Genomic DNA, 3,276 nt, shown 5'->3' with positions numbered 1-3,276 from the left:
AGCACTTTGGGAGGCCGAGGCGGGTGGATCACCTGAGGTCAGGAGTTTGAGACCGGCCTCACTAACATGGTGAAACCCCATCTCTACTAAATACAAAAATTAGCCAGGCGTGGTGGCGGGCACCTGTAATTCCAGCTACTTGGAAGGCTGAGGTGGGAGAATCACTTGAACCAGTGAGGTGGAGGTTGCTGTGAGCTGAGATTGCACCACTGCACTCCAGCCTGGGTGACAAGACTCCATCTCAAAACAAAAACAAAAAACGAAAAACAAACGTAAAAACCCCTGAATATATGACTCTATTCATTAATTTAGTGGTTTAGGTAGACCCAGAAAATTAAGTCTGATTTAAAGAACAACTCAGGGCAGGACTTGCTCACCTGACCTCCTTCTGCACGCTTCCTGAATTGCAGTAATTGTGGCTCTCAGGAGTTACACATTGGGAGTTTATAGCACAGCCTAGGGCTCAGCTGTGTCTTCTGTAAACAGTGCTTGTCCAAGGTAAAGCTTCCTTATAACCACAGAATTTTAAATGGGTGTTTTAAAGTGAACAGAAAAGAAAAAAAACATGCTCCTTCTCTGCTTAACCCAGTTGTCGTCTACTATGCAGGTTTTGTTCACATTGCATGAAACTAGTGTTTTCCCAGACAGGCAAGCAATGTGTTTACCTATTTTATGGTTTAATTAGAAGGAAATTGGGGCTGGGTGCGGTGGCTCATGCCTGTAATCCCAGCACTTTGGGAGGCTGAGGCAGGCGGATCATGAGGTCAGGGAGTCGAGACCATCCTGGCTAACACGGTGAAACCCTATCTCTACTAAATAATATAAAAAATTAGCTGGGTGTGGTGGCGGGCGCCTGTAATCCCAACTACTTGGGAGGCTTAGGCAGGAGAATGGCGTGAACCCAGGAGGCGGAGCTTGTAGTGAGCTGAGATTGTGCCACTGCACTCCAGCCTGGGCGACAGAGCAAGACTCTGTCTCAAAAAAGAAGGAAATTATATTATGTATGACCGGTTAACTAGTTATTGCCTTTTTTTTTTTTTGAGACAGGTTTCACTTTTTCCTCCCTTCCTTTCCTCCTTCCCTCCTTCCCTCCCTTTTTCCTTTTTTTTTTTCTATCCTTTTTATTTTTTGACAGACTCTCCATCTGTTGCCCAGGATGGAGTGTAGTGGTGTGATCTCGGCTCACTGCAACCTCTGCCTCCCTGGTTCAAGCGATTCTCCTGCCTCACCCTCCCGAGAAGAGGGACCATGGGTATGCGCCACCACGCCCGGCTATTTTTTGTATTTTTAATGGAGACAGCAGTTCACCATGTTGGCCAGGCCGGTCTCAAACTCCTGACCTCAGGTGATTCGCCCGCCTTGGCCTCCCAAAGTGTTGGGATTGCAGGCATGAGCCACCATGCCTGGCCTGCTATTTCTTCAGTGCGTGATCTCTGCCGCTATTCTAATTTCATTCTTAGAAGGAAATATACTGAAAAAAGTGAGCCTACCACACCTTAAAAACCAAGGTAAAATTTAAATAAGGAATTATATATTGATAAGAAAAAGAAAAGACTGAATATTCTATTGCTAGAGGTTAACTTTCTAAATTTAGATCAGAATAAAAAGGAAGAATGATATTTAGTTACGTAAAATTGGGGAACTTTTGTAAATCAAACTTGGGTAACTTGTACATAAAACAGAACTAAAACCAACGATTTGAAGGATATATGACAAAAAGTTCATGATTTCATTATATGAAGAGCTTGTATAGGAAGGTAAAAATCATTGATATTCATTCAGTGGCTAAATGAGTCAAGAGATGATGAACAAGCTAATTCACAAATGGGGAAATAAAATAATAAACATGGAAAAGTGTCCAGGCCCTTCGTAATCAGAGAAATGCACATTAAATGAGGTACATTAAATTTGTCTAGGCCAGGCACGGTGGCTCACACCTGTAGTCCCAGCACTTTGGGAGGCCGAGGCAGGCGGATCACGAGGTCAGGAGATCGAGACCATCCTGGCTAACACGGTGAAATGCCTTCTCTACTAAAAATACAAAAAATTAGCCGGGCGTAGTGGCGAGTGCCTGTAGTCCCAGCTACTTGGGAGGCTGAGGCAGGAGAATGGCGTGAACCTGGGAGGTGGAGCTTGCAGTGAGCCAAGATCACCCTACTGCACTGGGCGACAGAGAGACACTGCATCTCAAAAAAAAAAAAGAAAATTTGTCTATTGGAAAATTAAAAAATATATTCTGCAAATTTGGGCAAAAATATAGTAAAGTAGATTAATTCATACATTGCTAATTATACATTAGAATAATTTTTGGAAAGCAATTTAGAACATCATGATTCATTAACAACAAGGATGTCCACCATATGGAAATGGTTAAGAAAATTATTAGATTGGTGCAAAAGTAATCGCAGTTTTTGCCATTGAAAGTAATGGCTAATATCAGCAGGGCACAGTGGCTCTGGGCACTTTGGGAGGCCAAGGCGGGCGGATCACTTGAGGTAAGGAGTTCAAGACCAGCCTGGCCAACATGGTGAAACCCCATCTCTACTAAAAATAGAAAAATTAGCCAGGCATGGTGGTGTGCACCTGTAATCCCAGATACTCGGGAAGCTGAGGCAGGAGAATCACTTGAATCTGGGAGGCAGAGGTTGCAGTGAGTGGAGATCATGCCATTGTACTCCAGCCTGGGTGACAGAGAGCAACCCTGTCTCAAAACAAAAACAAAACATAATAGCTAATATGATCCAGCTACACAATATATCTTTATTAAAGAAAGACACTGCAGCAACAGAGGAAAATACTTGTAAGTAATAAAAAGGCAGGACACAAAATTTAGTATGTAGGAAGTTTCAACTATCTGAAAAAATCATTATGTATAGCCAAAATAGCAAGAATAAAGGAAACAAGACTGGAAAGATTGCCACCAAAATGGCAATAACATTGCATGAGCACCATGAAAGTCTGAGTGATCTTTCCCCACTTTCTTGTTTTCTAAATCATCTGTAATGTGATCCGTCGCTTTTGTTGTTGATCTGAATTGAGTAGGCCATGGGAAGTGTGGCCTGTTGATTCTATAATCAGAGATCACAGAATTAGGTGGAGTTTTTGAAGGGAAACCATGATTTAATCATTAAAGAGGTAGGTTAAACTGAGACATTTTAACATTGTGCTATCCAAGGCCAGTTTTGGGTGGAACTGTGAGGTTGACTTTGAATTCCTCCTCTTTTGTAGCTTCCTCCAGGGCTGCGGGTAAGGACTAAGACATTTTACTGTGTCTTA

The sequence above is a fragment of the Colobus angolensis genome, unplaced genomic scaffold (genome assembly GCF_000951035.1).
Source record: "Colobus angolensis palliatus isolate OR3802 unplaced genomic scaffold, Cang.pa_1.0 Scaffold442, whole genome shotgun sequence".
Classification (NCBI taxonomy): domain Eukaryota; kingdom Metazoa; phylum Chordata; class Mammalia; order Primates; family Cercopithecidae; genus Colobus; species Colobus angolensis.
This window is presented reverse-complemented; position numbering follows the sequence as displayed.